This window comes from Haliaeetus albicilla, chromosome 25, assembly GCF_947461875.1.
Source record: "Haliaeetus albicilla chromosome 25, bHalAlb1.1, whole genome shotgun sequence".
NCBI lineage: Eukaryota > Metazoa > Chordata > Aves > Accipitriformes > Accipitridae > Haliaeetus > Haliaeetus albicilla.
This window is the reverse complement of record NC_091507.1, coordinates 21,305-30,244: the sequence shown is the minus strand read 5'-3', so window position 1 is coordinate 30,244 and position 8,940 is coordinate 21,305. Positions and strand designations below refer to the sequence as shown.

General features: G+C 50.4%; 1 long non-coding RNA gene across 2 annotated transcripts; it reads left to right on the top strand.

Moving 5' to 3' along the window:
* Positions 1-633: 633 nt before the first annotated feature.
* LOC138681908 (uncharacterized) lies at positions 634-2,893 on the top strand. 2 transcript variants are annotated; one of them, XR_011322119.1, is made up of 5 exons: positions 634-1,520; positions 1,608-1,660; positions 1,753-1,815; positions 1,904-1,959; positions 2,043-2,893. It is a non-coding gene; the product is annotated as an uncharacterized lncRNA (long non-coding RNA). The 2 variants fall into 2 exon arrangements; XR_011322118.1 differs by having other exon boundaries at positions 1,904-2,893.
* The last annotated feature ends 6,047 nt before the right edge of the window (positions 2,894-8,940 follow it).

Genomic DNA, 8,940 nt, shown 5'->3' with positions numbered 1-8,940 from the left:
GGTGTCTCTTGGTACCTTAGGTACCACGAGTGACGACGGCTGCAGGGGTCTGACTCTGGAATGAGCGGGGAAGTGAACATGGTGGCACTTGTGAGGAGGGGGGAGTTGGGGAAGTAGTTGGCATTGGCCAGCGGGATGCTTACTCCCTTTTCTGATTTGTTTTTTTGTTTGTTTGTTTGTTTGTTTTTTTATTTCAGATGTTGAAGAGCAATGTGTCCCCTTGAGGAACATCCCAGTTAGCCCGTGTGGTTTTGTGGAGGATGGATTCAGACCCTCGGCCCTCTGAAAGCTAAGTTGAGGGACCCGGGCTGGGGAGAGGCTGGGAGGAAGGGACACAGCTGGGAATTGCAGGGAGGGGTTTTAAAGTTAGCGCAGGAGAGAGGGCTGTCCCAAAGCAGCCCCTTTGTGCAGGCGAAGGGAGTGGGTTGCTTTTCAGCACTAGACCAGTGTGTGCCGGGCAGGGCAGTTCCAGCCTGTGTCTGTGGTGGTGTGTAGTTTGTGTAGTCTGTCCTCTGTGGCTCAGATCTCAATGTCCTTATTGCACTTTGTGTTGGGGGAGCATGGCATGCGCTTCAGGTGCTGTCCCTAGGGTCTCGAATGCTCGTACTCGTTGGCATGGTGCCAGTTGGGTGCTTCTTTTCTTGCGCTCGGAGCTCTAAAGCATGGATCGGTCTCAGCAGGTTCCAGTCGGTTCTTTTTGCGGCGTTCTTTCGAGCTGCTTTGGCAGCTCTGCTCTCTAGCTGTCCGTTCTCTCAGACTGGGAGTTCTTCCCTGCATCTTGATGTTCCTAGGTCTTGATGACAGGCTTCTGGCGCATCCATCATCTCGGTTTTGACAGTACCATCTTGTAACAGGCTGTTAAGTTGGACTGCTCGGGGTCTGCCGTACAGCCTCCTTGCCTCAGTGGTTTGGACGCTGTAGGTCATCTTGCCGGATGGCACCTCCCATCCGGGAGTCATTCTTCTTGCCGAGAGTTTTCTCTCTGAATCACCTTGTCTGTACTGTTCTGTCTTGTGTTGGTCTGTGTACAGGTGTGTTTGGCTTGGAGCTGCTCTGCCCGGGGCTGTAGAGTCAGGGATAGGTGGAACAGCGATAAGAGTCTATGGGTGAAATGTTGATTTGCCTTAATTGTTTAGGCAAGGGTTGTACAGTCATCTGGGATCGAGTAGGCATTGGTGGGCTGTGTGGACAGCAACGTTGAGATTTCTTTACGGAAATGATTGTAGGCTTGTGGCAGAGGCTGTTGAGGGGTGGTGAAGTGGATTTGAATCTCTAAGGTGTTGAGGCTTGCATGTGATGGGCTTAAAGTTTGGCCCTGGGTTTTTTGGTTTTGTTTTTTTAAAAATGGCTGGTTGTAGCTGGAGTACTGGTATTCCTAGATGGAATCAAGATCTCTAGAGTTGTTAAGCTCTTGCTCTGCATCCAGGCTGACTCATTCAATGTGGGGTTTTATTCGGATGCAGAGAGACAAGATGCATGCCCCAGAGCGACAGAGGAGGGGAGCGGAGCGCCGTAAGGAGGTGGGTCTGTGAGTGGAATCAGAGGGCAGATGCGGCCGGTGGCTCTATGACTAGCTGATAGGGTTCTTTTTTTCTTTTATTTGGAAGGTGCGAAGCAAGGAGCGAAGTGGGCCATCAGCACCAGAGGTGTCTCGGGCAAGGTGAGCCGTGACTACTGGGTTAAAGGAACCGTTCCTTTGGAGGTGTCGCATTGTTGGCAAATTTGCAAGCATCCCTCGTTTGTTTTTTGCAGGCAGTACACGTGCTTTGACGTGGCAAGCTCTTGATGACAAAGCGGGTTAGTTAAGCAGCCAAGGTAAAGGAGAGGGAGTTGGGAATTGGTCCGGGCAGGCTGAGGTTTTGGGCGGCCTCTCAGCATGCGTCTTCTGCTTTGGTTTTTGCAGGTGGCGCACGCAGACTCAGAGGAGCCATGCCACAGGCCAATGAGGAGTTTGAGAAGGTGAGGTGGTTGTGGGCTGAGTTGGTGTTGAATAGCAAATATTACATGGTTGCTTGGTTAAGCATTTATCTTTTGTTTTGCAGGCGCTGTGTGGGCCACCTTTGGATTTGGATGAGCATTTGAGGTGAGCTGTGGATTAGGGAGGAGGAGAATGGGCCTGGTGAGTCTCACGACTGCTATGCTAATTTTGTGTGTCTTGCTGTCTCAGGTACCATGAGTGATGATGGCCGCAGGGTCTGAGTCTGGAATGAGCAGGTAAGCATAACGCTGTGGTGTGTGTGATTAAGTGGGGGGTTGGGAAACTAGTTGGTGTTGGCTGATGGGTTACTTACTGCCTCTTCTGATTTTGTTGCCTCTTTTTTTTTTTTGTCTTCACTGCAGATGATGAAGAGGAACCTGGCGACTGCCGGATCGTCCCAGTTAGCCCATGTGATTTTTGCAGAGGATGGATTCGTACCCTTGGCCCTCTGAAAGTTAAGTTGAGGGACCCGGGCTGGGGAGAGGCTGGGCGGGAGGGACACAGCTGGGAATTGCCGTGAGGGGTTTTAAAGTGAGAGTAGGAGGGCAGGGCTGTCCAGGAGCGGTCCTGTTTGGGCAGATGAAGGGAGCGGGTTGCTTTTGAGCCCGAGACCAGCGTGTGCCGGGCAGGGCAGTTCCAGCCTGTGTCTGTGGTGGTGTGTAGTTTGTGTAGTCTGTCTTCTGCACCTTCGATCTTCCTCGGGTCTCAATGCCATCATCAGTCTTTGCGCTCAGGGAGCGTGGCATGCGCTTCGGGCACCGTCCCTAGGGTCTCGAATGCCCTTACTCATCGGCACTGTGCCAGTCGGGTGCTCCTTTTCTTGCGCTCGGAGCTCTAAAGCGTGGATCGGTCTCGGCGGGTTCCAGTCGGTCCTCTTTTGCGGCGCTCTTCCGGGCTGCTTTGGCAGCTCTGCTCTCTAGCCATCCATTTTCTCGGACTGGGACTTCTTCCCCGCATCCTGACATCCTTAGGTCTCGACGCCAGGCTTCTGGCGCATCCATCATCTTGGTTTTGACGGGTTTGATCTTGTAAAAGGCTCTTACTTTTGCCTCTTCTTCCTTGGGGCTGTTGTAGAGCCTCCTCGCTTTGTGGTTTGTGGGCGCTTTAGGTCAATTTTCCAGATGGCACCTCCCGTCCGGGGGTCGTCATTCTTCTTGCTGAGAGTTTTCTCTCTCTTTGAATCGCCTTGTTGGTAGTGTTCTGTGTTGTGTGTGTTTGTGCACGGGTGTGTTTGGCTTGGAGCTGCTCTGCCTGGGGTATCTAGAGTCAGGGGTAGGTGGAACAGCGATAAGAATCTGTGGGTGAAATCTTGATATGTCTAGTTTGTCAGCATTGAGGGTTAAATGATTTTTGAGTCATTGCATGTCAGTAGGGGAGTGGATTGCAAGTGGATTGGGAGGTAGAATATAGTAAGGCAGTAAGTGGGCATGGGTGTTAATATTTGTTTATGTGGACACTTTGTGGTAAGCTTTTAGAAATGGTTAAGGCATTGAGGTTTTTGTTTTTGGAATAGGCACGAAGCAGGAGTTTGGAGCTGTGGAGGATTTTTTTATGCTGAGGGTAAAGTTTGTATTCAAGAGTTTTGTGTGTTGGTTTTGCAGGTGATCACGGGGCACGAGGCATTTGAAGGAACCTTGCGTTTAGGCGATGTGGCTGCTATGGAGGTTAGACTGTGACAAGCGCCACTATGAAAGCTAAGTATCTGGTTGAAAATCTGTGTATGGTGCAGATGGTGCATGTTGAAGCGTTGCTGCAATGGAAGGGCAGTTTGTGGGGAGGTTGGAAGGAGGTTGGGCTGGGGCCAGGGTTTTTGCAGGCAGGGTGATTCTTGAGGCCCCGGGTGCTGCGAGTAAGGGGCGATGGCCTCTTGACACCCTTTGGCGGCTGGATGGGTTAGTTGAGAGTGAGGGCTAGTGTGCGTGTGATCTGAATGAGTGGTGTGTTGTGAATGTGTGTAACGTTGTGGGGTTATGTGGTTTAGCTTTTTAGTGGTCTCTTGCAGGGTGGATGTAGAGATGTTTGTTAGGCAATCAGGAAAAAATAAAATACAATTAGAATAAAAAATCCCCAGCCAGGGGATTTTTTTTTTTGCCCCTAGCTGTGGGGGTTTTTTTGCCCCGGTCCTGGCCGCTCTGTGAGGCGATGTTCATGGCCAATGTTCGGACGGGGGTCAGGCTCGGGCCAGGGTTTTGGCAGGCAGGGCCATTTTTGAGTCCCCTGGTGCCAGAACCACAGGGCCATGGCCCCTTGGAGGTGGCAGTTAGTTGGATGGATGAGTTGAGAGCAAGGGCTTGTGTGTATGCGATGTCAATGTGTAGTGTGTTGTGAATGTGTGTAACCTTGTAGGGTTATGTGTTTTGACTTTTTAATGTTTTTTTCCTTTCAGGTTGTACAGGTGAGATGTTTTGCAGGGAATTAGAATTGGAAAAAAAATCCCATTAAAATAAAAAAACCCTAGCTGGTGGATTTTTTTTTTTTCCCCCAGCCAGGTTTGGTCCCCCCCCCCCCCCCCCCCCCAGTTCTGGCTGCTCTGTGAGGCTATGTTCATCGACAATGTTCGGATGGGGGTCAGGCTCGGGCCGGGGTTTTGGTAGGCAGGACAATTTTTTTCAAGGGTCCCGGGAACGGCACTCCCGTGGAGCGCTCCCCTGGAACGTGGTAATTGCCAGTTAGTGCAGGGAATTAAATTGGTCAGCGGATGGTCTTTGGAAGACAGTTGAGGATTTTGTGGGCGAAGGGTGGGGGGAGTTGGACTAGATGGCCAGCATGGAGTAGGCCGGGGTTGTGAAGTGCGTGAGTGTAACTGTATTTTTCTGTGGTGTGTTTGTAAAATATTTGGGTGCTCTTTGTACTTTGTGATGTAATGATATTTTTCAATTTTTGTTTTTGTGCTTAGGTGTGGAAGTGGACAGCCTGTGAAGAGGAGCAGAGCTAACTCCTTTTCTACTTGCGAACTGGGATCGTGCAGGTAATGTCACCTCAGGGAGTAAAACTTCTGGATGTGCAGCAACAGACATAATCGCAGTGAGGAATGTGGAAAAGACTGATGCGTTGGAACATGGTCTGTAAACTCAGAACATGGTCTGTAAACTTTGTATTTAAAAACTATGTGAAACAATAATAAAAAGCAGTAGGATATGGCACTGTCCCTGGGTGTAATTAAGAAAAAAAATAAAAAATTTACTATTATGGTGGAAGCCATTTTGTTTTGCAATTTTTGAAGTTGCTGTTTTACAAATCTATTGTAAAACTGTATTGTAAAAATGTAAAGTTGCTATTGTGAAACTGTATTCTAAAACTTGAAAGTTGGTATAGTGAAACTTTGAAGTTGCTGTTGTGAAGCTTGAAAGTTGCTATGGTGAAACTGTACTGTGAAACTTTGAGGTTGGCTACTGTGAAACTTTGAGGTTGGCTACTGTGAAACTTTGAGGTGGCTACTGTGAAACTTTGAGGTGGCTACTGTGAAACTTTGAGGTGGCTACTGTGAAACTTAAATTTTAAACAAAAGAGCAGTAGCAGATGGCTCAGGCTCTGGCAGTAAAGAATTATAAAATGAAAGTAAAAAATTTACTCCCAGGGCAGAAGCCATTTCCTACTGTAACTTTGCAGTACTGCTGCTCTTAACCTTAGATTTTGCAGTACTATAGCACTTAAGCGCAGCAGTACTGCAAAATCTAAACTTAATTGAAAATTGGCACTACTGCTGCGCTTAACTTGAAAATTGGCACTACTGCTGCGCTTAACTTGAAAATTGGCACTACTGCTGCGCTTAACTTGAAAATTGGCACTACTGCTGCGCTTAACTTGAAAATTGGCACTACTGCTGCGCTTAACTTGAAAATTGGCACTACTGCTGCGCTTAACTTGAAAATTGGCACTACTGCTGCGCTTAACTTGAAAATTGGCACTACTGCTGCGCTTAACTTGAAAATTGGCACTACTGCTGCGCTTAACTTGAAAATTGGCACTACTGCTGCGCTTAACTTGAAAATTGGCACTACTGCTGCGCTTAACTTGAAAATTGGCACTACTGCTGCGCTTAAATGTAATTTTAAGTTTAAAAGTAAACATTTTTTAAAAAAGCAGTAGAAATTGGTAGACTCCCTAGGAGCAAGAAGTTAAAAAAAAAAAAACAAAGAAGAAAACACTTGCTCCTGGGCAGGAAGCCAATTTCTACTGCTGCACCAAACTTACATATTCTTAATATTTTTTTTTTACAGATTATCTACACCTTCCCCACCCACCTACCACTTCATGAGGTAAGTCCACCCCCAAGCACCCACCCCTGGTGTTAGTGGGCTCTCCCCAGCCCCTGCCCTGGGATTAGCAGGCCCTGCCCCAAGCACCAGCCCCCTAATTAGCAGCTCCACCCCCAGTAGGTAATCCTTCCCCAACCACCACCCCCTAATTAGGCACCCTGCCCCCACTACCTACTCCATCCCCGAGCTCTACCCTCTAATTTGCACACCCCTACACACCCCCCCAGTGCAATAATTAGAATAAGCTGGAACTCTCCCCATACTAATCAATTAGGGTAACAGCTGCCACGTGCTCCTCCCCTACAGTTTTAGTTAGCTTAGGGTACCACCTTGACCTAGAACCCCACCCTAATGAGGGGGTACTCCTAGATTACACCCCCCTGCACTCTATGGTAAGGGGACCTCTTAGACATAGAACCCCACCCTAACCCTAATGAGGGGGTACTCCGAGATTACACCCCCCTGCACTCTATGGTAAGGGGACCTCTTAGACATAGAACCCCACCCTAACCCCAGTGGGGGACCCCCACTTAGGCCCCCCAGTCCATAGGGTTCTGGTTAGGGCTCTGCAGGGCTATGGGTAGGGGTCCCCCAGGGTCTGGGGTCCCCGCGTTCGCAGGCACTGTAGACGCCAGGGACCCCTAACCCTAGACTGCCCTAACCCTACACCGGGGATCCCTAACCACAACCCTAAACATCCCTAACCCTAGCATTGCGGAACCCTAGGCTGCACTACCCCTAGTCCCCTGGAACCCTAGTCCCTGGAAACCCTACTGTAGAGGAACCCTAATAAGGGTTACACCAAGTGGGTGGGGCCTCACCAGAGAGCAGTATGAGTGGTGGGACAGCGCCCTCTGGTGGCTGGACGTGGGCTAGGGTTAGGCTTAGGGCTGTTAGTGTTTAGGGTTAGAGTGGCGGGTTAGGGAGTCAGGTTAGGGTGTCAGGTTAGGGTCAGGGTTTGCGTGTTAGTATTAGGGTTAGTGGTAGGGTTTAAAGATAGGGGTTAGGGTTAGGGTGTCGGGTTAGGGTTAGGGGCCCTTAGGGTTAGGAGTTAGGGTGTCAGGGTCATTAGGGTTAGGGGGTTAGGGTTAGGGTGTCGGGTTAGGGTTAGGGTGTCGGGTTAGGGTTAGGGTGTTGGGTTACGGTTAGGCTGTTTGTTAGGGTTAGGGTGTCGGGTTACAGTTAGGCTGTTTGTTAGGGTTAGGGTGTCGGGTTACGGTTAGGCTGTCAGGTTAGGGTTAAGGGTGTCGGGTTACGGTTAGGCTGTCAGGGTTAAGGGTGTCGGGTTACAGTTAGGCTGTCAGGTTAGGGTTAAGGGTGTCGGGTTACGGTTAGGCTGTCAGGTTAGGGTTAAGGGTGTCGGGTTACGGTTAGGCTGTCAGGTTAGGGTTAAGGGTGTCATGTTGGGGTTAGGGCGCCATTAGGGTTAGGGTTGGGGTGTCGGGTTGGGGGTTAGGGGTTAGGGTTAGGGTGTCGTGTTGGGGTTAGGGGATAGGGTGTTGGGGTTAGGGTCCAGTAGGGTTTGGGGTTAGGGTTAGGGGATAGGGTGTTGGGGTTAGGGTCCAGTAGGGTTCGGGGTTAGGGGATAGGGTGTCAGGTTAGGGTCCAGTAGGGTTAGGGGATAGGGTGTCGGGTTAGGGTCCGTTAGGGTTCGGGTTCAGGGGATAGGGTCCAGTAGGGTTCGGGGTCAGGGTGTCGGTTTAGGGTTAGGGGGTTAGGGTTATGGTTAGGCTGTTTGTTAGGGTTAGGGTCCGTTAGGGTTAGGGTCCGTTAGGGTTAGGGTCCAGTAGGGTTCGGGTTAGGGGCCCTTAGGGTTAGGGGTTAGGGTGTCAGTTTAGAGTTAGGGGTTAGGGTTAGGGGTTAGGGTGTCAGTTTAGGGTTAGGGTGTCGGGTTAGGCTTAGGCGTTAGGGTTAGGGGTTAGGGTGTCGGGTTAGGTTGAGGGTGAGGGGTTAGGGGTGGGGGTGTCAGGTGGGGGTGAGGGGTTAGGGTGTGGTGTTAGGGTTAGGGCCGTTAGGGTTAGGGTCTCGGGTTAGGGTGTCCTGTTAGTGGTTAGGGTTAGGGTGTCTGGTTAGGGTCCATTAGGGTTTGGGTTAGGGTCCAGTAGGGTTAGGGGTTAGGGTTGTTAGGGTTGGGGTGTCGGGTTAGTGGTTAGGGTGTTGGGGTGTCGGGTTACGGTCCATTAGGGTTAGGGTTGCGGTGTTGGGGTGTTAGGGTCGTTAGGGTTGGGGGATGGGGTGTCGGGTTAGTGGTTAGGGTTGGGGTGTCCGGTTAGGGTCCAGTAGGGTTAGGCGTTAGGGTGTCAGGGTCGTTAGGGTTAGGCGTTAGGGTGTCAGGGTCATTAGGGTTAGGGTGTCGAGTTAGGGTCCATTAGGGTTCAGGTTAGGGTGTTAGGGCCATTAGGGTTAGGGGTTAGGGTATCATGTTAGGGGTTAGGGTTAGGGCCATTAGGGTCAGGGCCATTAGGGTTAGGGTATCATGTTAGGGGTTAAGGGATAGGGTTAGGGGTTAGGGTGTCGGGTTAGGATGTCGGGTTAGGGTTAGGCTTAAGGGATAGCGTTAGGGTGTCAGGTGAGGGTTAGGGTGTCATGTTAGGGTGTCGTGTTAGGGTTAAGGGATAGCGTTAGGGGTGTCGGGGTTAGGGTTAGAGGTTAGGGTGTCGGGTTAGGGAAGTGTGTCAGGATAGGGTTAGGGTTTTGGGTTAG